General features: G+C 36.0%; 1 long non-coding RNA gene and 1 pseudogene across 2 annotated transcripts in view; one reads left to right on the top strand and one right to left on the bottom strand.

Moving 5' to 3' along the window:
- Positions 1-24,817, bottom strand: part of LOC309856114 — a 50,958-nt gene that overhangs the window by 4,437 nt on the left and 21,704 nt on the right. The gene's annotated exons all lie outside the window — the stretch shown is intronic.
- On the top strand, positions 8,842-9,772 carry LOC309873663 (ribose-phosphate pyrophosphokinase 2 pseudogene; annotated as a pseudogene). Its single transcript has one exon. The product of its transcript is annotated as a ribose-phosphate pyrophosphokinase 2 pseudogene (transcript).

The raw sequence follows: 24,817 nt of genomic DNA, 5'->3' as shown, positions 1-24,817 counted from the left end.
TGAGTACAGTATTAGAAACTGTATGTAAAATCTCCCCTGCAGCTCCTCCTTTTGATTAGAAAATTATATTAGATTCTTATTTGTTTTGAAAAGTCAGTTGTATATTTTAATTAAAGAAAGAAATAAAAAGTCATTTTCCCTACAGCAGGCTTACAAAGAACGGAGAAGTTATTTCTCTCAATAATGACTTAACAAATGAGGTTTTAGTCTGCTAAATTAAGGTAAAGATTAGAAGGAAAAAAATTACCTGTTACAGTGAGCATATATTATTATGGACTTTGAAAGTGCCTATCTTTTTGGTACTTGGAAACACACAGTAAAACTATCCATATAGGTTAAAAAACAACAACAACAACATTATTTCAACAAAAATAGCCAAACTGTTGCCAGACAACAATGTGACAAATTCATCTTGGCTCACTGGTGCATGTCTTGACTTTCCAAATGAAACTTTGCATCAAAGGAAAAGTTTGAGCACCTTCCTATAAGATCAATTAAAACTCAACTACAATTGGTACAGATTTTTTTTAAGATTTTAATTATTTTTTTTACACACACAGAGAGAGAGAGAGAGAGAGAGAGAGAGAGAGAGAACACAAGCAGGGGGAGTGGGAGAGAGAGAAGCAGGCTCCCCTTCAAGCAGGGAGCCTTATGTAGGGCTAGATTCCAGGACCCTGGGATCATGACCTGAGCCGAAGGCAGATGCTTAATGACTGAGCCGCCCAGGCGCCCAACTGATAGAACTTTTAAGAGTTACAAATTCCCACCATTCTAATCTCTCCAACTCTTAAGAGCAATCTTATTTTGTTTGACTGCAGCTGAATCAGAAGAAAGGAGATATTTAATAAAATGTAGAGTTTGTAATACAACACTGGTTTCCTTTATTAAGGAATTTCTCTAAAAAGAATGTCAAAACTTTGTAAACTTGATCAGACTGGTACTGGAAAATGTAAACAACCCTACAAAATAATGATGAGAACATTTTATCCAGGTTAGCACAAACAGATAAGCCTTGCTTTTAAGAGAAAAATTCCATGGAAACTGATGTACTAAAGAAGGGAGTATTGCAAACTCACACTAGAAAGGTCATTGGCAGAGATCAACTTCCTAGTATTCAGTGTATCTACCCTGGAATGAAATAGGGCTAAGCTGATTGAGCAGGGATTTGAGCCTACAAAGGAGTAAGTCCAGGTATTACAGATTAATGTTTAAAGAACTACATTATTTATTTTCAACATTTTTCTTTTATTTTTTGAGTTCTCAAATAACTTATAGAAGAAATCCATAACCCAAACTATCTTCAAAATGATAATGCACAAGAAATCCCCCAAATAATCAATCCTCTTTGAATGTGCCTTCGTTCCATAAGAATGTGAGAATTAGATTTCTCCAGAAAGTGAGAAACCTATTTTCAATGATGATGACTTTTCTTTGTTTTCTTTTTTTAAAGTACTGTATTTATTTATTTGACCTAGAGCATGAGCAGGGCGGGAGGAGTAAGAGGAGAGGGAAAAGCAGGCTCCCCACTGAGCAGAGAGCCTGTTGCAGGACTTAATCCCAGAACCTCAGGATAATAACCTAAGCCCAAGGCAGATGCTTAACAGACTGAGCCACCCAGGCACCCCAACTTTTCTTTATTTCCAATTGAGAAAGGAACAAAGAGCTAACTTTGAATTTTAAGTTTTACAAGTGTACATTTGAAGATACCGCTTTATCCTGAAAATATTTAGAAGAATGCTAATAGTTAACAGTGACTAACACTGACTCTGTTTCAATATGGTAGATAGAGCACATGTATCTAATTACAATATTTTCTGAAGCCCTACTAAAACTACAGTAAATATTTTTAATATTTTTTTAAAACACTTTATTGAGCAATGACTGACATACAAAAAGCTGCACATATTTAGTGAATACTACTTTATGATTTTGAAAACAAGCATAAATAACCTTGAAGACATCACCTTAGTTAATCTCATAAGCATATCACCTCCAAAAGTTTCTCCCAACCCTACTTATTTGTGTGTGTATATGTGTGATAAGAAGACTTAATATCAGGAAAATGCAAATCAAAATCATAATGAGATATCACCTCATACCCAGTAGTATGACTTCTATCAAAATAATAAAAGATAACAAGTGTTGGTAAGGATGTGGTGAAAGGGAACTCTTGTACACTACTGATGGTTATAAAAATTGGTATAGCCTTTATGGAAAACAGTATGAATGTTTCCTCAGAAAAATTAAAAAATGAACTACTATATGATCCATCACTCCTATTTCTTTGAGTGTAATCAAAGGAAATAAAATCATTATCTCAAGATATCTACACTACCGTGTTCCTTAAAGCATTACTCACAGTAGACCTATGGAAGCAACCTATGTAGCCATCAATGGATGACTGGCTAAAGAAAATGTGATATGTTTACACAGTGTAATAGTCTGCCTTAAAAACAGAAGAAAATCCTGACATTTGTGACAAATGGATAAAACTTAAGGATATTATGCTAAGTGAAATAAGCCAGAGAGAGAAAGACAAATAGTGCATGATCTCACTTATATGTGAAATCAAAAATAATCAAACTCATAGAAGCAGAGAGTAAAATGGTAGTTATCAAGGGTTAGGGATGTGGGGGAGATGGAGAGATGCTGGTCGAAGTGTACAAACTCTTAGCTATAAGACAAATAAGTTCTGGAAATCCAATGTACAGCGTGGAGACTATAGTTATATGATAATGTATATTTGAAATTTGTTAAGATTTCTTATCTAAAAAAGGGAAGTAACTGTGTGAGGAGATGGATATGTTAATTAGTTTGATTATAGTAATCACTTTACAGTATATACCTATATCAAATTACATTGTTTATCTTAAATATTATATCATAAGTTAATAATATCTTTATAAAACTGGAAAAATATATATCACACATTCAAAAAATAGAAAAATATGACTCAAAATGAGAAAACAAATCAATCAATATAAATTAAACCAGAGCTGCTACAGGTGTTAGAATTAGCAGACAAGTACATTAGAAATGTTACTATAGATATATTCCAAGATTTTTTTTTTTAGCCCAAATCAAACTTCAAAAATAAAAACTACATTGTCCAAGGTGAAAAAATCTCTGAATCAGATTAATGGTAATTAGACACTGAAGGAGAAAAAGAGTAGTGAACTTAAAGAGAAAACAACAGAAACTATCCAAAATAAAACATAGATAGAAAAACAAAATAACCTCCCTCCCTCCAAAAAAACAATACATATATATAGCATCACTGTGAACTGTGAAACAACTTGAAGCAACCCAAAATATATGTACTTAGAGTCTTGTATGGAGAAAAGAACCAGGAGGGAAAGCAAAAAATATTTGAAGACATAACCTCTAAAATGTTCCAAATATGATGAGAACTATAAATCTCCAGTCCAAAGAACTCAGTGAACAGGAAACAAAGAGGGACGTCCTCGTGGCTCAGTAGGTTAAGTGGTCTGCCTCAGCTCAGGTCAGCGTCTCAGGATCCTGAGATGGAGCCCAAGTAGAGCCCAGGGCTGAGCAGGGAATCTGTTTCTCCCTCTCCTGTTGCCCCTCCCCCCAGCACACTTGTACACACGCTCTCTCTCAGATAAATGAATAAAATCTTTAAAAGAAAGAAAGAAAGAGAGGGTGCCTGGGTGGCTTAGTTGGTTAAGAAACTGCCTTCAGCTCAGGTCATGGTCCCGGAGTCCTGGGACGGAGTCCCACATCGGGTTCCCAGCTCCATGGGGAGTCTGCTTCTCCCTCTGACCTCCCCTCTCATGCTCTCTCTCACTCTGTCTCTCTCTCTCTCAAAATAAATAAATAAAAATCTTTAAAAAAGAAGAAGAAGAAAGAAAGAAAGAAAGAAAAAGAAAAAAGAAACAAAGAAAACCACACCAAGGTATATCATAATAAAATTGTTTAAAATCAGTGATAAAGACAAAGACTTAAAAGCAGCCCCCTAAAATTAAACATGTAATATTCAGACAAAAAGATCTGAAAATGACAGCAGATTTCTAGGTGGATGCAATGCAAGAAGCAACACAATGGGGCAAATATATTTAAAGTACTAAGAGGGGAAAAAAAGATGTCAAAGGAAAAAAAATACCATAGAGGCTCCTGGGTGGCTCAATCTGTTAAGCATCTGCATCAGCTCAGGTCATGATCCCAGGGTCCTGAGATTGAGTCCCCTGCTCAGCAGGGAGTCTGCTTCTCCCTCTGCCTCTCCCGACCCTTGCTTGTGTCTCTTTCTCCTTTCAAATAATTAATTTTTTAAACTGTAGAATTTTATGCCTAAAGAAAAAAATCTTTGAAAAATGAAGTCAACATATTTTCTCAGACCTATAAAAGCAACAAGAATTTATCATCAACATACAAAAATAAAAAGTTTACATTGAAAAACTCTTTAATATTTAAAAACTTCAACACTTCTAAATAATTCATGGTGCTAAAAAAAGGGTAGAAAGAAAACTAGAATGTATTTTGAACAGAATAAAAATACAAACACAATTATTATGGGTTACATTGTACTCCCCCCTCCAAAATTATGTTCAAGTTCTAAACCCTGAGAATCTCAGAATATACATGAACTTACTTGAAAAGAAAGTCATTACAGGTATAATTAGTTAATTCAAGATGTGGTAATACTGGATAAAGTGAGCCCTAATCTAATCTAACATGACTGGCACTCTTACAAGAAGGGAAGAGACACACACAGTAAGAACATGAGATGATGACAGACGTAGAGATCAGTAAAATGCACACAAGCCAAGGTACACCAAGGATGATTGCTATAATGAAAAGCCAGGAAGGGTCAAGGAAGATCATACCAAGAGTCCCAGAGGAAGCATGGCCCTGCTGACACCTTGATTCAGGGCTTCTGGCCTCCAAAACTGAGAGAGAATGAAATTTCTATTGTTTAAAGTCATCCAGTTTATAACACTTTGGAATGACATTAATTTTTTTAAGCTGTAGATCAAGGTAACATATCAAAATGAATGCCACTGAAAAAACTACTTAGGTAGAAATTTAAAGCACTTAATATGTACACTGGAAAATAAGAATCAACTCAAGTCAATGACATCAGCTTTCAAAGTAGAAAGAAGAAATAAAATATCAAAGCATAAATTATCTAGAAATCAGAAAATTTTAAAAAAACAATAAAACCAGAAAGAGGAGAGATCACAACTAACACCAAAGAAATACAAACTATTATAAGAACATACTATGAGAAACTCTACGGCAATAAATTTGACAATCTGGAAGAAATGGATGCATTCCTAGAAACATATAAACTACCACAACTGTACCAGGAAGAAATAGAAAGCCTGAACAGACCCATAACCAGTAAGGAGATTGAAACAGTCATTAAAAATCTCCAAACAAACAAAAGCCCAGGGCCAGATGGCTTCCCGGGGGAATTCTACCAAACATTTAAAGAAGAACTAATTCCTATTCTCCTGAAACTGTTCCAAAAAATAGAAATGGAAGGAAAACTTCCAAACTCATTTTATGAGGCCAGCATCACCTTGATCCCAAAACCAGACAAGGATCCCACCAAAAAAGAGAGCTATAGACCGATATCCTTGATGAACACAGATGCGAAAATACTCAACAAAATACTAGCCAATAGGATTCAACAGTACATTAAAAAGATTATTCACCACGACCAAGTGGGATTTATTCCAGGGCTGCAAGGTTGGTTCAACATCCGCAAATCAGTCAATGTGATACAACACATCAATAAAAGAAAGAACAAGAACCATATGATACTTTCAATAGATGCTGAAAAAGCATTTGACAAAGTACAGCATCCCTTCCTGATCAAAACTCTTCAAAGTGTAGGGATAGAGGGCACATGCCTCAATATCATCAAAGCCATCTATGAAAAACCCACCGCAAATATCATTCTCAATGGAGAAAAACTGAAAGCTTTTCCACTAAGGTCAGGAACACGGCAGGGATGTCCATTATCACCACTGCTATTCAACATAGTACTAGAGGTCCTAGCCTCAGCAATCAGACAACAAAAGGAAATTAAAGGCATCCAAATTGGCAAAGAAGAAGTCAAATTATCACTCTTCGCAGATGATATGATACTATATGTGGAAAACCCAAAAGACTCCACTACAAAACTGCTAGAACTTATACAGGAATTCAGTAAAGTGTCAGGATATAAAATCAATGCACAGAAATCAGTTGCATTTCTCTACACCAACAGCAAGACAGAAGAAAGAGATATTAAGGAGTCAATCCCATTTACAATTGCATCCAAAACCATAAGATACCTAGGAATAAACCTAACCAAAGAGACACAGAATCTATACTCAGAAAACTATAAAGTACTCATGAAAGAAATTGAGGAAGACACAAAGAAATGGAAAAATGTTCCATGCTCCTGGATTGGAAGAATAAATATTGTGAAAATGTCTATGCTACCTAAAGCAATCTACACATTTAATGCAATTCCTATCAAAGTACCATCCATCTTTTTCAAAGAAATGGAACAAATAATGCTAAAATTTATATGGAACCAGAAAAGACCTCGAATAGCCAAAGGGATATTGAAAAAGAAAGCCAACGTTGGTGGCATCACAATTCCGGACTTCAAGCTCTATTACAAAGCTGTCATCATCAAGACAGCATGGTACTGGCACAAAAACAGACACATAGATCAATGGAACAGAATAGAGAGCCCAGAAATAGACCCTCAAATCTATGGTCAACTCATCTTCGACAAAGCAGGAAAGAATGTCCAATGGAAAAAAGACAGCCTCTTCAATAAATGGTGCTGGGAAAATTGGACAGCCACATGCAGAAAAATGAAATTGGACCATTTCCTTACACCACACACAAAAATAGACTCAAAATGGATGAAGGACCTCAATGTGCGAAAGGAATCCATCAAAATCCTTGAGGAGAACACAGGCAGCAACCTCTTCAACCTCTGCCGCAGCAACATCTTCCTAGGAACAACGCCAAAGGCAAGGGAAGCAAGGGAAAAAATGAACTATTGGGATTTCATCAAGATCAAAAGCTTTTGCACAGCAAAGGAAACAGTTAACAAAATCAAAAGACAACTGACAGAATGGGAGAAGATATTTGCAAACGACATATCAGATAAAGGACTAGTGTCCAGAATCTATAAAGAACTTAGCAAACTCAACACCCAAAGAACAAATAATCCAATCAAGAAATGGGCAGAGGACATGAACAGACATTTCTGCAAAGAAGACATCCAGATGGCCAACAGACACATGAAAAAGTGCTCCATATCACTCGGCATCAGGGAAATACAAATCAAAACCACAATGAGATATCACCTCACACCAGTCAGAATGGCTAAAATCAACAAGTCAGGAAATGACAGATGCTGGCGAGGATGTGGAGAAAGGGGAACCCTCCTACACTGTTGGTGGGAATGCAAGCTGGTGCAGCCACTCTGGAAAACAGCATGGAGGTTCCTCAGAATGTTGAAAATAGAACTGCCCTATGACCCAGCAATTGCACTATTGGGTATTTACCCTAAAGATACAAATGTAGTGATCCAAAGGGGCACATGCACCCGAATGTTTATAGCAGCAATGTCCACAATAGCCAAACTATGGAAAGAACCTAGATGTCCATCAACAGATGAATGGATCAAGAAGATGTGGTATATATACACAATGGAATACTATGCAGCCATCAAAAGAAATGAAATCTTGCCATTTGCGACAACATGGATGGAACTAGAGCGTATCATGCTTAGCGAAATAAGTCAAGCAGAGAAAGACAACTATCATATAATCTCCCTGATATGAGGAAGTGGTGATGCAACATGGAGGCTTAAGTGGGTAGGAGAAGAATAAATGAAACAAGATGGGATTGGGAGGGAGACAAACCATAAGTGACTCTTAATCTCACAAAACAAACTGAGGGTTGCTGGGGGGAGGGGGTTTGGGAGAAGGGGGTGGGATTATGGACATTGGGGAGGGTATGTGCTTTGGTGAGTGCTGTGAAGTGTGTAAACCTGGTGATTCACAGACCTGTACCCCTGGGGATAAAAATATATGTTTATGAAAAATAAAAAATTAAAAAAAAAACAATAAAACCAAAAAGTGGTTCTTTAATAACATCAATAAAATTGACATACATTGTAGTCAGACTACTAGGAAAGAAATAAAATAAAAGAGAGGTGACACTAATTACCAAACTCAGTAATGAGAACAGTAACAGAACTAGAGATTCTAGGGGCGCCTGGGTGGCTCAGTGGCTCAGCCGCTGCCTTTGGCTCAGGTCATGATCTCAGGGTCCTGGGATTGAGTCCCGCATCGGGCTCTCTGCTCAGCAGGGAGCCTGCTTCCTTCTCTCTCTCTCTGCCTGCCTCTCAGTGTACTTGTAATTTCTCTCTGTCAAATAAATAAATAAAATCTTTAAAAAAAAAAAAAAAGAACTAGAGATTCTATGAATATTAAAAGATATGAAGGGAACATTGTGAACACATTTAAGACAATAAATTCAACAACTTAGATGAAATGGGCAAATTCCTTGAAAGATACAACTACTAACACCTACACAAAAAATAAAAATTTTATCTATGAAAAATATTTAATTGTAGTTAACTTTTCCCCATACACAAAAAATCCAGATACAAATAGCTTGACAGACCATTTCTCTCAAAATTCAAGAAATAAATAATACCAATTCTGCAAAAATGCTTCCAAAAAATTAAAGTTAACTAAATAATTCACAAATGATTCTCTAATGCCAGAAGCACCGTGACATCAAACCCAGACAGGGTTTCCCGCTCACATGGCAGCCTTTGGTGCCCCTGCCACCTCTGCCATGCCTGATATCGTGCTCTTCAGCAGGCAGCTTGCACCAGCAGCTGTCTCAGCACGTGGCCGACTGTCTGGGCCTGGAGCTGGGCTAAGTCGTCACCAAGAAGTTCGGCAACCAGGAGACCAACGGTGAGATCAGTAGAAGCGGGAAGGGCAAAGATGTCTAGAACACCCAGAATGGCTGTGGAGAAATCGACATGATGGAACTCCTCGTCCCGATCAACGCCTGCAAGACTGCATCATCATCCAGGGTGACTGCTGTGATTCCGTGTTCCATACTCTTGACAAGATAAAAAGGGTAAGAGTCACCCTCTGATTTCTGTGAAATTCGTGGCCACTATGCTTTGCTGGGGCAGATCACATTATCACCATGGACCTGCATGCCTCCCAGATCCAGGGATTCTTTGAGATTCCAGTGGATAATCTGCCCACGGAGCCTGCAGTCCTGCAGTGGATTCAGGAGAACATTGCGGAGAAGAGATACTGTATTATTGTCAGGGGAGCTAAAAGGGTCACATCAATTGCAGTGAATGTGGGTGAATGTGGAATTTGCCTTGATTCACAAAGAGAGTTAGAAGGCAAATGAAGTGGACCAGATGGTTCTGGTGGGCCACATGAAGGACCGCATAGCTGCCCTTGTGGAGGACATGGCTGACACGTGTAGCACCATCTGCCATGCTGCTGACAAGCGACTCTCGGTAGCCACCAAAGTTTATGCTATTCTTACCCATGGGATCTTCTGTAGGCCAGCTATTCCCAGCATATATAATGCTGCTTTTGAGGCTATTGTCACAAACACCATTCCACAAGGGGCCGAAATGAGACACTGTTCCAAGATTCAGGTTACTGATACCTCTATGATCATGGCAGAGGCAATCCCAAGGACACACAACGGTGAATCTGTGTTCTACCTATTTGGCTACACCCTCCTATAGATCCTATATGTGAAATGTGGAGCAAGCCTTCTCTGGCTTCTGAATTGCATGGGTTTGTCTGACTTTTTAGTTTTAGGACTGAGCAACTGGAGGATAAGGCAATTGGAGGATAAGGCATCTGATTTTTGTATACTCCAGGATTTTGTATACTCCAGGATCCATTTTTACCCCCTTCTCAAGCTCAAGATCATTTATTTCCAGTTTGCTGAGAGGGTAATGGTTATTTGATCTTTCATTAGTGAGAATGATTCATCATTCTGACTTGTTCTGATAGGTGACCTTTTTCTTTGGTTTATCAGTACTTTGAAGCCACAACTTGCAAGTATATAATTCCACTGCAGAAGTTCATAGTTTAGATATTTTGAGGGTGCCAAGGTGATTTCAGATTAAAGCCTTCTATGTAAATAATGATAATGTCAAAGGACATTTGGGTAAAACTCTACATATAGAATTAGCCTTTACTTCTGAGAGAACTTTAGAAAATTAATAATACCCTGAATTTTGAATTTTTTTTTTTTTTTAGGAAGCAGGTTTCAAATAAATGATTGTGTTATTGGGCTTAATTTGACCAAATTTTATGTAGCTTAAGATAGCCACTGACACGTTTACTTTCTGATAAAATTAGGCGCTTCAGAGGCAACGTGGTTCAGTATTTTTTTTTATTGCCACTTCTGAAAAATATGTTATAACTATCACTTACCTGAACTGACTTGCTCTAACATTCCAAAATTATGTTCAGCAATGTATCTGACTGAGAAAGTGTTTGGAGACAAACTGCAGGCCCACTGGTTGCCCTCACACTGTGCTCTGCAATCCCAAGCAAAAGCTTTTTGAGCAGCTCCTCCTGTCCTGCCATCTTGTTTTACTGCCTATTTTTAGCTCTATTTTTACTTTGCCTTTTTTCCAATAATTTCATGTTGTGAATTTCCACCCAAAGACTTTCACAAGTCCTCTCAAGTTTACTAGTCTGATCATCATTTTGTTTCTGACATAATAAAAAGGTAAATTTTTGTGAGTACCCCCAATTTCACACTTAAACACTATTTCCTTATTTTTTATTTAATATTCTTTTGCATTTTGTAATCAGAAGTAGCAAGTCTCCTACGCAACTGATTATTTTAACATTTTAAAACTGTTAGACGAAAAATATGGGTAAGAAAGGCCTATGAAAAAAGTACAATTTAGTAAGCACTAATTTTTCCTCCATTAAGGTAATGTTCAAATGATGGCCAAGAGTAATCATGGAAGCGAAGACTGCTTTATTAACAAGAGGGCCCTTGACAACTTCCTCCTCAGTGAGGTGCCTACTGCCTGTAGCAGAAGGCAAGCGCTGACTCCCTGTGAGTTCTGTCATATCCACATTGGCTCTGAATTCTTCAGTCCCCAAAGAAAAATATTTGCCTGCACAGACAAAGCCTTGGAATATTAATAATCTCTAGCTTCTGCTGAATCGTGAAACTTGAACAGAGGAAAATCTCTAACCTAAATTCAATGGGCAGAAAAATCAAATCTTCAAGTCACTAACAAACTTGAACAGCCATCTTTAAGGTTTCAAACTTCACTATAGCAGAGATTGAAGTTAAGAAGTACCACTTTGGTCACTGTAAAAATGAGCACTTTGCTGTACTTTATAATTACTTTTGAAAAAAAAATATGGTATTATAGCCTGGTAGAGTCAGCTATGCAAATATAGATTAACTACATCTAGCAAGAGTTGACATGAGTATGCAAAGAGTTTATTTAGATTATGTAATTTTTAGTTTTGATGAATGAGTGTTATCTACTTCTTGGGATTTCTATGCATAGGTAACTGAAAGTGTAGTTATAAACGTGCATAGGTAGATAGCCTTCACACACATGTTCATATGACTGAAAAAAATTATTTACAGGTAAATATTTCATGTTAAGATTGAACCTAAGATACAGAGCTAGTTTTAAAATAGTCTTCAGAGAGGGGCACCTGGTGGCTCGGCCGTTAAGCGTCTGCCGTCGACTCGGGTCATAATCCCTGCTCAACAGGGAGTCTGCTTCTCCCTCTGCCACTCCCCCTGCTTGTGTTCTCTCTCTCATTGTGTCTCTCTCTGTTAAATAAATAAATAATATCTTTAAAAATAATTTTTAAGAAATTTTCCAATAAAAAAATGAAAAATGTACATCATCATTGTCTGTTTCTATCACTTAACCTCACTTTTTACCTTCAAGTATTTCCGATATATTAACTAATTAAACTAGACTTGGCCTCACAGAGTGGCAATGCAGACCTTCACTATTTGATGGTTTCAGTTTTAAAAAAGATGATGAAGACAGTCTCAGGAGCAGCCCAATCCTAGAACTTGTATATCCTCTGAGGATTGTGTGGCAATATTTAAGTGAAACACCAAATATATCAGTCCCATCCAACTCTGCTGAATGGAGATGGACTCAAATACCCACCAAAAAAGGGAGCCAGAGAAATACAAATATACCAAAGCTGGTCATCCTCCAATGTAAATATTAATCAATTTACAGATATTGGTATTACAACTTTCCTTTTTAGATGTCAACTAGATTAGGAATATATTATTTGCAGTGTTCGTATTAGTTTAGAATATAGGGCTTTAAGAATGTCCAACAACAACAAAAAAAATGTTACTTCTTTCTTAAAAAAGAAAAGAAAAACAAAGACATTGCAAGAAAATAAAACCACCCAATATCCTCCATTAATATGGATTTTAAAAATTCTAATTAAATTTCTGGAAAAAATATCTTGTATAAAAAGGTTAACATACTATAATTAAGAAGGATTCATCCAAGAAATGAAGGATTAGCTTAATATCTGAAAACCAATCAGTGTAATGCATCATATTAAACTAAAAAAGACAAAGTATATGTTCAACTCAGTACATGCAGAAAAAATCATTTGACTAGATCACTTTCTACTACTAATAAAAACTTGCAGAAAACAAATAATAAAAAGAAACTTCCTTAACCTGATAAAGAGAATCTATGAAAAATCCAAGCTAACATCATACTTAATTATGGCAAACTGAATGTTTATACCCCCAAATTAGGGAGAAGACAAGGATACCCACTCCCACCTCTTATGTTTAATATTGTACTAAAGTTTCTAGTCATGGCAATTAAGGAAGAGAAATAAAAGCCATTAGATTAGAAACGAGGAAGGAAAACTGTCTTTATTCACAGACAATGTAACTGTTTGGAAAATCCTTTGAAATAGAAGATGATGCAGGCACCTGGGTGGCTCAGTCGGTTAAGCCTCTGCCTTCGGCTCAGATCATGGTCTTGGGGTCCTGGGATCGAGCCCCACATCCGGCTCTCTGTGTGGTGGGGAGCCTGCTTACCTGCCCTCTCTCTGCCTGCCTCTCTGCCTGCTTGTGATCTCTGTCAAATAAATAAATTCTTTTTAAAAAAAGAAAAAGAAAAAGAAATAGAACATGATGATTTAGAAAGACCCTGAGCTCTTCTCATAGACACACTGAAACCTTCCCATGGACACAATGAATCCATAATTACATGTAGAACAATTGCCTCTGAAAAAGACCTGAGAACTAGCCGAGCAGTTGCTTCACATCAAATGAGAAAAGGGCCATATCAAGGTAGAAATAAGGGCCATATCAAGATAGGAAAGGCTAAGACATGGTCTTGCCAAAAATCTACTCTCCCTGGCATATGAACCCATAATTTGGAGGGATCTCACAAATTGAGCTTCTCCCAGGGAAATGAAGGTTTGTAACATACATAAAGCATGTCAACTCTTATGACCTGTATCTGAGAGACAAGCCCTCAAAATATCTGCCTTTGAAAACCAACAAGGTTTGCATTCACAAGACCTCGGGTTCTGTAGCAAACTGAGAGACTGCTCTTGAAGGACCCATCTAGACCCAGGGCCTAGTGCAAAGACAGTAGTTTGGAAAGTACCCAGGCTATATGTGAAGAAGATTCATTTGCTATTTGTAAAGCATCAGCTGGAAGGGAAGAGACCTGCTGGTCTCCAAGGATGGAGACACTGGTGGGCACCATTTTTGCACTCTCCCTCTACCTTGCCATACCCAGTAGACACATGTCATCCCTGTGCTCTCCCCTGCCTCACTAAAAGTGACACAGTGCCAGTGTCTCCTAGTGGGGAACTTCTACATATATCTAGTGCCCTAATATTTTTACATCTTGTACCCCAGTTTTTATAGTGGCATTCCAGGAGAGAACTCTTGAACACTTGGCTCTGGAGGATACACAGACTTGCATTCTTGAGTCCCAAGGGACTGTAACAATCAGAGACAGTTCTTGGCATACTACCACCCTGGGACACTGTATAGATTAATAACTGAAACACCCCATCTTTCTGAGGAGGAGACCTATTTGCCTCCCAGGAGCATTGGCCTGATGAGCAGACTCCTGATGTAGCATACTCCTAGAGGCCTACAGAGATACTTTCAGAGAATGGAGGCCAATGGATGCAGCCTTTTCATTCTCCCTCTGTCTCACTCAGGCTTGTCAGTATCCCAGAAAGGAGCTTATACTCCTGTCTGGCACTTTGATTTTGCTGCGAGAGAACACCTCTTCGTCAGCTGGCTCTGAAGGCAAGCAGGCTTTATGTTTGTGCATCCCACAAGACTACAGCCAACAGAGTAAGAATCTGAAAAGAGCTATTGCCCTCAGACCACAGCAAGAGGCAATAGGCTAGGAGCTGAGTCTCTCTGTGAAATAATACATATAAGCTTATCAAAACAGCTGCAGCCTAAAAAGTGGGCTTCAAATTAAATACGTATATCTAAGAGTTGATTATAAACAATACGTATATCTAAGAGTTGATTATAAACCTTTCAAGAGACCCAGAGAGGCAGGTACTTACTTTACGTTCTCCTTCTACCACATTTCCGAGCACCAATATCTCTTCGAAGGGAGCACTTACTTGTGTCTGGTGTCCTAAGTTTTACATCTGACACCTTAGTATTTGAGGTTGCCATACAAGAGATGCTCCTTGGTCACCTGATTCTAGTGGCCAAGAGAGCTTGGTGTCCTTCATCCCATGGGACTATAACAATCAAAGAGATGTTCTCGGCAGGCTACCACCCCCAGAGTGCTGCACAGCCAACAGACTAAAACACACTCCCAGACTTTCTCTGAAAGAGGTCTATTTGCTTGTCCTGGAGCTTCAGCCTGAGAGCTATGCTTCAAGTTTGCCTTGAGGCTAGAGAGGTACTCTCACAGAATGCAGAACAGGGGACATCACCTTTACACTCTCCCTCTGCCTTACTACAGTTCACCTGTACCTCCCAGAAAGGGGCTTATATACTCCTCTGGAGCCCAAAATTTGGAACGGTTGCAAAGGGGACAGTACCTGATCTCCTAATCTCGAAGCCAGCAGGATCTGCAATGGCAGTCTCACAGGATTTGTATATTACGTACTTTTAAAAGCTGCTGCTAAGTAAGGGTCTCACTTCCAATCAACCTGAAACTAGATGCTGGCACATCCTCAACAACTAAGCTATTAAAAATAAGTCAGGCTGCTTAGACAATGACAAAGGTTCAAGAAACAACCAAAAGTTAGGGCAAGGTTCTGTAGGAATAAACTCCCAAAGGACTCGGAAAAATAGTGGTTTCACCTAATACATAGAAGAAAAAAACATTTAAAAAATAGTCAAGTAAAATGAAGAAACAGAGAAATATGCTCTAAACAAAAGAACAAGATAAAACCTCAGAAAAAACCTTAATGAACTTTGGATACGTAATTCGCCTAATAAAGAGTTCAAAGCAACAGTCATAAAAATGCTCACCAAACTTGAAAGAAGAATGGATAAACACAGTGAGAACTTCAACAAAAACAGAAAATTTAAGAACGTATCAAACAGAATTCACAGAGCTGAAGAATAACTGAATTGAAAAAAATGCAAGAGAAATTCAACAGGATATTAGATGAAGCAGAAGAAAGGGTCAGTAATCTCAAAAACAGGACAGTGGAATTCATCCAAGTAGAGAAAAAATTATTTTTAAAAAGTCATGACAGCTTAAAGGACTTAGGGATCAACATTAAGCAGAATAGCATTCACATTATCAGGGCCCCAGAAGGAAAAGAGAAAGAGACAGAAAATTTATTTGAAGAAATAATGACTGAAAATTTCTCCAACCCCACAGGAGGAAACAAACACTCCAGGAGGTCCAGGAAGTTCCAAATAAGATGAACCCAAAGAAATCTACACCATGATGCATTACAATTAAAATGTCAAAAGTTAAAGATAAAGAATCTTAAAAGCAGTGAGAGAAAAACAATGTGTTAGTTACAAGGTAGCTCCCAAAAGACTATCAGATTTTTCAGCAGAAATTCTACATGCCAGAAGAAAGTGGCATGATATATTCAAAGCACTGAAATGAAAAAGCTCCAACCAAGAATATTCATTAAGCAAAATTATCATTTAGAATTGAAGGGGTAGTAAAATTTTCTAGAAAAGCAAGCATTGAAGAAGTTCATCACCATTAAATCAGTCTTATAAGAAATTTTAGAGGAACTTTTTTTCATTTTATTTTATTTCTTTTCAGTGTTCCAAAATGACTTCCAAAAGTCATCAAACCACAAAGGAAGAGAGCAAGAGAAGAAGGTACAGAGAAGAATGACAAGATACCTGAAAAAAAGATTAATAAAATAACAATAATTATGTCTATCAATGTCACTTTTCTAAAGATTTATTTATTTATTTGAGAGAGAGTGAGAACACATGCACATGAGTGGAGAGGGTGGGGGACAAGGAGAGGGAGAGAATCTCAAGCAGACTCCCTGTTAAACACAGAACCCAATGCAGGGATCAATCTCACAACCCTGAGATCATGACCTGAGCCATAATGAAAAGTCAGACACTTAACTAACTGAGTCATCCAGGCACACCTCAATATTACTTTAAATGTAAATGAACTAAATAACCCAACAAAAAGACACAGGGTGGCTATGTGTTTTAAAAAAAGAAGACCCTTCTATCTGCTATCTACAAAAGACTTGTTTCAGATGCAAGGACTCAAACAATAAAAATGAAGGAATGCAAAAAACATACTCCATGAAAATGGAAACAAAAAGAAAGTGCATATAATTAAACATATATCAGATAAAATAGACTTTAAAACAAAATCTGTAATAAAAGACCAAAAGAGCAATACATAATTAAAGGGGTCAATCCAATAAGAGGATAAAAAACTTATGAATATTTATACGCCAAAAATAGTATCAGCAAAATATATAAGGCAAACATTAACAGACTTAAAGGGAGAGATAGATGGTGGTATAACAATAGTTGGAACCTTTACACCCCAATTACTTCAATGGGTAGATCATTCAGACAGAAAAATCAGTAAGGAAACATCAGCCTTAAACATCACATTAGACCAGATGTACATCATAGATATATACAGAACATTCCATCTAAAAGCAGAATACACATTATTCTCAAGTACAAATGGAAGAGTCCCAAAAGAGATCATACATTAGGCCACAAAACAAGACTTAGTAACTTTATGAAAACTGAAATCATATCAACAACTTTTCCCAAAATGATGGGATAAAACTAGAAGCCAACTTTAAGAAAAACACTGGAAAAATCACAAATATGTGAAGATTTAATCAACATGCTATAAAGAGTGAATAAATAAAAGGAAAAATTAAAAAAAATATCTTGAGAAAAGCAAAAATGGAAACAAACACAATATACCAAAATTTATGGGATATAGGAAAAACAGTTCCAAGAGAGAAGTTCAGAGAAATACAGGTCTACCTCAAGAAAAAAAAAAAAAAAAAAAAAAAATCTCAAATACTCTAATTGTACTCCCCAAAGAAATAAGTACAAAGGCCAAAGTTATTAGAAGGAAGGAAATAACAAAGATCAAGGGAGAAGTAAATTAAATACAGACGAAAAAGACAAGAGAAAGGATAAATGAGACCAATGGCTGTTCCCTGAAAGATAAACACAATTGGCAGAACTTTAGATAGACCTATGAAGAACGGATAAAAGGGGTGTGGGCACGGGGGGTAAAGGGATACCTGGGTGGCTCAGTTGGTTGAGCATCTGTCTCTTGGTTTATGGTTCAGGTCATTAGGGCCTTGAGATTGAGCCCTGCCTCAGGCTCCATGCTCAGCAAAGAATCTGCTTATCCCTCTCCCTCTGCTCCTCCCCACACACACTCTATCTCTTTTTCCCTCTCTACTAAATAAAATCTTAAAAAAAAGAAAAAGAGGACTCAGATACATAAAATTAGAAATGAAAAAGGAAATGTTACAACTGATATAATAGAAATATAAGGATCATAAGCCACTACTATGAACAATTATACTCACCATATTTGGACAACCTAGAAGAAATAAATTCCTAGAAACATACAACCTTCCAAGAGTGAGCCATTAAAAAAAAATAGAAAATTTGAATATACCAATTATGTGTAAGGAGGTACACATTGAATTGGTAATCAAAAACTTCCCAAAAAATAAAAGTCCACAACCAGACAACTTCACTGGTGAATTCTCCTAATCACTCAAAAAGAATTAACAGAAATCCCTCTTAAAATCTTCTAAAAAGCTAACGATAAGGAAAATTTTTCAAACTCATTTTACAAGGCTAGCAATAATTATCCTGATACCAGAATCAACAAGGAAACCACAAGAAAAGAAAATTACAGGCCAATATTCATGATGAGCACAAGTACAAAAATGTTCAATAAAATACTAGCAAACTGAATTCAAAAATAAATTAAAAGGATCATACACCACAATTAAGTGGGATTATTCCAGGGATGTAAGGTTGGTTCAACATATACATATCAAACCACATGATATATCACATTAACAAAATAAAGGATAAAAACCATATGATTATCTTAACAGATACAGAAAAAGCATTTGGTAAAATTCAACATCCATTTATGATAAAAACTCTCAACATAATAAAAACCAATATGACAAGCCCATGACTAACATCATACTCAATGGTGGAAAAGCTATAAGCTTACCCTCTAAAATAGAAACAAGAGAGAAATGACCACTTTTGCTACTTTTATTCAACAAAGGACTGGAAGTCCTAATCACAGCAAGTAGGCAAGAAAAAGAAACACAGGCATCCAAATTGGAGAGGAAGAAGTAAAGTTATCACTATTTGTTGATGACGTGATTTTATATATAGAAATTTCTAAAGACTCTACCAAGAAACAGAATAAATAAATGCAATGATGTTTAGGATATAAAATCAATACACAAACTATGTTGCTTTTCTATACACAGAAAAGAAACTATCAGAAAAAAAAGAAAGAAGACAATCCCATTCACAATTACATGTAAAAGAATGAAATACCTAGCAAGCAATAATTAATCAACGAGATAAAGACCTGCACACTGAAAAGTATAAGATACTAACAAACGAAATTGGGGAAAAAGCACAAATAAATGGGATGATATCCCATACTCATGGATTCAAAGAATTAAAAAGATCATTCACCATTATCAGGTGGAATTTATTCCCAGGATACAAGGATGGTTCAATATTCACAAATCAATCAATATCATATACCACTTCAACAAAACAAAGCATAAAAATCATTTGATCATTTCACTAGATACAGAAAATACACTCGACAAGAATGAACATCCATTTACTGTAGAAACTTTCAAAGTGGAATTAGAAGGAACATACCCCAATATAATAAAGGCCTTATCTCAAAAACGCACAGCTAACATCATACACTTTTTCTTAGTGAAAAACTAAGATCTTTCCCTCTAGGGTCAAGAACAAGCTAAGGACATTCACTCTTGCCATTTTTATTCAACATAACAGTGGAAGTCCTAGCCACAGCAATCAGAAAAGAAAAAGAAAGAAAGAGGCACCCACATTGGTAAAGAAGAAGTTAAATTGTCACTATCTGTAAACGCCATAGTACTATACATAGAAAAATCCTAAAGACTCCACCAAAGTTACTAGAATTATATCTAGTAATTACAAAATTACTAGAATTGTGTACAAAATTAATACCCAGAAATCAGTAGCATTTGTATACACTAACAACAAAGTCACAGAAAGATAAATTTAGAAAATAATACAATTTATAATTGCACCAAAAAACCAAGTGTCAAGGAATAAACTTAACCAAAGAGGTAAAAGACCTGCACTATGAAAACTATGAAACACTTATAAAAGAAATTGACGATAACATAAGTTGAAAAATATTCCATGCTCATGAATTAGAAGAATACTATCAAAATGTCCTTATTACCCAAAGCAATCCACAGATTCAATCCAATCCCTACCAAAATTCCAACAGCATTGTTCACAGAACTAGAACAAATGATATTAAAATGTATATGGAACCACAGAAGATCTTGAATAGCCAAAGCAATCTTGAAAAATGAAAACAAAACTGGAGGTATCACAATTCTGGAGTATCACAAAGCTGTAGTAATCAAAACACTATGGTACTGCCACAGAAATAGACACATGGATCAATGTAACAGAATGGGCATCCCAAAAATAACCCACAATTATATGGTCAATTAATCTATGACAAAGGAGGTAGAATGTAGAAAGGAAAAATATAGAAAGGAGAAATGTCTTTCCAATAAATGGTGCTGGGAAAACTGGACAGCTACACATAAAAGAATAGAACCAAACTACTTTCTAACACCATGCACAAGAATAAACTCAAAATGTATTAAAAACTTAAACATAAGACATGAAACCATAAAAATCCTAGAGGAGAACACACCCAGTAATTTCTCTAACATCAGCCACACACAGTAACAGTTTTCTCGATGTGTCTCCTAAGACAAAGGAAACAAAAGTAAAATTAAACTATTGGGACTACACCAAAATAAAAAACTTTTGCACAAGAAAGGAAACTACCAACAAAAGAGAATATACGGAATGGGAGAAGATATTTGCAAATGACCTATCCAATAAGGGGTTAATATATAAAGAACTATATATATAAATATATTTATATATATAGTTATATTAGTTATAGTTATATATTAACCCCTTATTGTATATATATAGTTATATATATATATATAATATATAAAGAACTATATATACCAAAATATATAAAGAACTTACACAACTCAACACCAAAAAGCAAATAATCTGATTTAAAGTGGGCAGAGGACTTGAATAGGGGAAAAAGGAACTCTCATGCACTTTTGGTGGAAATGTAAACTGGTTCAGCCATGGTAGAAAACAGTATGGAGGACAATATGGAGTTTCCTCAAAAAAATTAAGAATAGAACTACCATATGATCCAGTAATTCCACTACTGTGTATTTACCTAAAGAAAATGAAAACACAAAAAAGGAAAGAAAAGAAAATGATACTTATTCAAAAAGATATATGCACCTCTATGTTTATAGCAGCATTATTTACAATAGTAAAATTATGGAAGCAACTCAGGTATCCATCTATAGATGACATCAATATATAATAATTATAATATATAAACTATAATAATAACATAATTAATATATAATATAAATATATATTAATATATATTATTCAGCCTTTAAAAAAGAATAAAATCTTGCCATATGCAAAAACAGAGCTAGAAATTATAATGTTAAGGGAAATAAGTCAGTCAGAGAAAGACAAATACCATATGATTTCATTCACATGTGGAATTTAAGAAACAAAACAAAGGAAAAAAAGACAAAAAAAATGTCTTAAATATAGAGAACAAACTGGTGGTTACCAGAGGCAAAGTGGGTGGGGACTTGGGTGAGCTGGGTGAAAGGTATTAAGAATACACTTACCATGATGAGCACTGAGTAATGTGTAAAATTCTTGAATCACTATGTTGTAGAACTGAAACTAATGTAACACTGCACATTAACCATAGTGGAATTTAAGAATAAAAAAACTTTTTTAAAGAATTCAAAGTAGAATTTAAAAAGAATGGCCACAGGACTTGAATAGACATTTTTCTAAAGAAGACACAGAAGGGGCAAACAGGCACATGAAAGAATCAAGTCATGAATCATTAGGGAAATGCAAATAAAAACCCAAAAAGACATCACTTCATACCTGTCAGATTGGCTATTATCAAAAAGACAAAATAATAATAATAATAATAATAATAAGTGTTGGTGAGTATGTGGAATAAAGCAAACATCGTTGGTAGAAATGTAAATCGGTACAGCCACTATAAAAACAGTATGAGGATTCCTCAAAAAATTAAAAATAGAACTAGTGTACAATAAAGAAATTCCACTTCTGGATAAATACCTGAAGAAAATTAAAGCACTGATTTTTTTTTTAAGATTTCTTATTTATTTATTTGACAGAGATCACAAGTAGGCAGAGAAGCAGGCAGAGAGAGAGGAGGAAGCAGGCTTCCCATCAAGCAGAAAGCCCAATGCGGGGCTAGATTCCAGGCCCCCGGGATCATGACCCGAGCTGAAGGCAGAGGCTTTAACCCACTGAGCCACCCAGGTGCCCCTAAAACACTAATTTTTGAAGTGAAGTGAAGTGAAGTGAAGTGAAGACACATATGCACCTTTAACGATCACTGCAGCATTATTTGCAGTAGCCAAGATATAGAAGCCTAAGGCATATTACTCAGCCATAAAAAGAATGAAATCTTGCCATTTCCAACAACATGGATAGACCTAGAGGGTATTGTGGTAATTGAAATAAGTCAGAGAAAGACGACTACCACATGACTTCACTTATATGTTAAATCTAAAAAACAAATGAACAAACAAGACAAAAACACACTAACAGATATAAGAAACTACTGGTCACAGAGGTGGAAGGGGTTGGAGAAATGGAAAAAATAGGTGAAGGGGATTAAGAGGTACAACCTTCCAATTATAAAATAAGTAAGTCATGGGAAGGTAATGTATAGCGTAGGGAATATAGCCAATAATACTGTAATAATTCTGTATGGTAACAGATGGTAACCAGAATTATCGTGAGGATCCTCTCATAATGTATAATGATACTGAATCACTATAATGTACACCTAAAATAAGATACTGTATGTCAATAATATTGAATTTTAATAGTACAATGTACTATATGTCAATTATATCTCAATAATGCTATTAGCAGAACTAAGACACAAACTGGTGAAAATTTGAGCACCACAAAATGGGAGTAATATATTACAATACATCAAATTTTTTTAAATATGTGAATTCACCCAAAAAAGGCAAAGAGAAAACTTAAAGAGAAGTCTCTCGTTTGGAGAAGAATGCTGAATAAAAATATAAAATAAATTTGATAATCAGAAAAATGATCATTTATAAAACTAACATTATAATTTAATCAGGTGTAAAGCAGCAACTGATTCTAAAACATGGTTTATACTCTCTTATACATTTTTTATATTTCATGTTATATTAAAGCTACTAGCATCCTTAGTCTAATAATTTTAAGTTTGCTGGTATTTCTCACCCAGGTTCTTTGCAAAACTCAACCTAGTGAACTTCTCTTGTAATGGGCAGCAGTTTTCATAAATATATAGTGAACTACAAAGTCATGGTAGCATTGTCTAGAGAAGACTTTGATACAAATGAAAAATTCCAGCAATAGAATAGAGGTTATTTACAAGTGCTGATCTAGTCTGAAAAATAACTTAGATCTGTTTCAAGTCATTTTCACAAACAATAGAGATACATATTCCCAAGAATCAAGAAAGATTTTTTACAGTGTTCTTTTAAGATTTTTGTAATAATGACAAGAATGCATATAAAATGTTCTTCAATTTCCACACATTTTATGAGTTGACACTGAAGCAGAGACTGGATTTTATGTTAATCTCCCATTCTTCTTGCTATCTGTGATAGCTGACATTCTCTTTACCATAGAAATAAAAATAAAGTAGAAAAAAAACTCAAATGTTACTGATATGTTTTAAGCAGCAAAGCATGCAATCTGAACATTTCACTTCTGGCAATTTCGGTATTATTTTATTTCAATTAGCTAGGGAACTACTGCTTTATATAGCTGTAGGTGTAAAAAGAAGTGAAATGCCTCCAGTGATTGAGGCTGCTGCCAGTATCCCAATAGGAATTTTGAATATACATCTTCTGCATCTTTCCTTTCCTCCTTCCTTTTAAGCATCAAAATACCTGGGGAAATCAAGTTAATTATGAACTGTTCTGTTATACTTAGAACACATCCTTAAATTTAAAAAAAAATTTAAATTAAAAAAAAATTTAAAAAGCTTTACACTACTAGAAAGTTGTATTACTCATCATTAAAAGGCTGAAACAGACAGAGAAGCAAAACCCCAAAAATAAAGGTCATATTACATATTTCTGAATTTGAAAGTAATGTGATAACTTAAGGAAATGAAGTAGACTTTAATGATTTTTTTAAAAGAAACCATAAAAAAGAAAGAAGATTTATACTTCTCTTTTCTTTATTTTTCCTACTTTTACCAAGAATATATTTCTCAGTTCCAGCTACCTATACCCAAGGAGGCTGAAACTTCCCACCCACTTTAACCAAAGGAAATTATTTGGTGGTACTCTATTCTGTTTCCACCTCAAATGGTCTTAACACCAATCGCTGTACTGCAATGCATTTATGACACCACATTAGCCTCAGACTTCACAGTTTAAGGACTCAGTTTTCCACAAGACTGCTCTCACTTCAGAGGCCAGCCACAAGTCTCAGAAGATCCCCCAGGCCCCTGCACTTCTGATCAACTAGCTACCTATTCAGGAGGTCTCCATTATCCCCTTCCTCTTTAATAAATCGCTAGAACAACTCACAGAATTTAGGAAAGTGCTAGACTTATGATTACCATTTTATTATAAAGGATACACTTATGAGGACCAGACAAATGAGATTCATGGAGCAAGGTCTAGAAGGACATGCAGAGCTGCCTTGCTATCCCTCATGGAGTCCAGGCATAGCATCCTCCTGGCACATGTACAGTGTTCACCAAACAAGAAACTCCACTGGGGTTCAGTATCTACAGTTTTTATTGGGGTTTCTTTACACAAGCATGACTGATTAAATACTGGCGACATGACTGAACACAATCTCCAGCTAATCTCTCCTCCCTGAGCTCAGGTTGACCCAA

This window comes from Mustela nivalis, assembly GCF_964662115.1.
Source record: "Mustela nivalis genome assembly, chromosome: 1".
Lineage (NCBI taxonomy): Eukaryota > Metazoa > Chordata > Mammalia > Carnivora > Mustelidae > Mustela > Mustela nivalis.
The sequence above is the reverse complement of the archived record's forward strand: the minus strand, read 5'-3'. Positions and strand labels throughout refer to the sequence as shown.